The sequence below is a fragment of the Myotis brandtii genome, unplaced genomic scaffold (genome assembly GCF_000412655.1).
Source record: "Myotis brandtii unplaced genomic scaffold, ASM41265v1 scaffold458, whole genome shotgun sequence".
Lineage (NCBI taxonomy): Eukaryota > Metazoa > Chordata > Mammalia > Chiroptera > Vespertilionidae > Myotis > Myotis brandtii.
Window position 1 is genome coordinate 427,644 of NW_005367516.1, and position 428 is coordinate 428,071.

Sequence of the window (428 nt, forward strand, 5' to 3'; positions counted from 1 at the left end):
ACCACAGGCTGCCCAGGCCCTGCCCCCGCGTGTGCTCGGGGTCATCTGGGCCACTTTGCCGGCCGCCTCACTCCTCCTGCCTTGCCTCACCGCCTGTCGAACCCCCTGACCCTGCCGATAGCATGTGAGGCCGAGGCCGGGTGGGGCTCCCCTGTGCCCTCGCCTGCTGCTGTCCCTCGGGGAGTCTGCCGGGGACTGAGCTGGCGGAGTGAAGGACGACTCGTCCCTGTGCCCAGCCCAGCGCCGCCTGCCATTGCCGGGACCTGGTGCATGTTTGTTGAGTCAACAAATGAACCAGCACGTGAGCCGCGAGCCAGAGGCAGCTTCCCTGGCCAGAGCGCTCACTGGGCAGCCGTGCGGGTTCCGTGGAGAGAGAACTTGGGGCCCTGTTGCCCCCCTCAGCCTGCTCCCTGGTGCGGAGGGGCCGC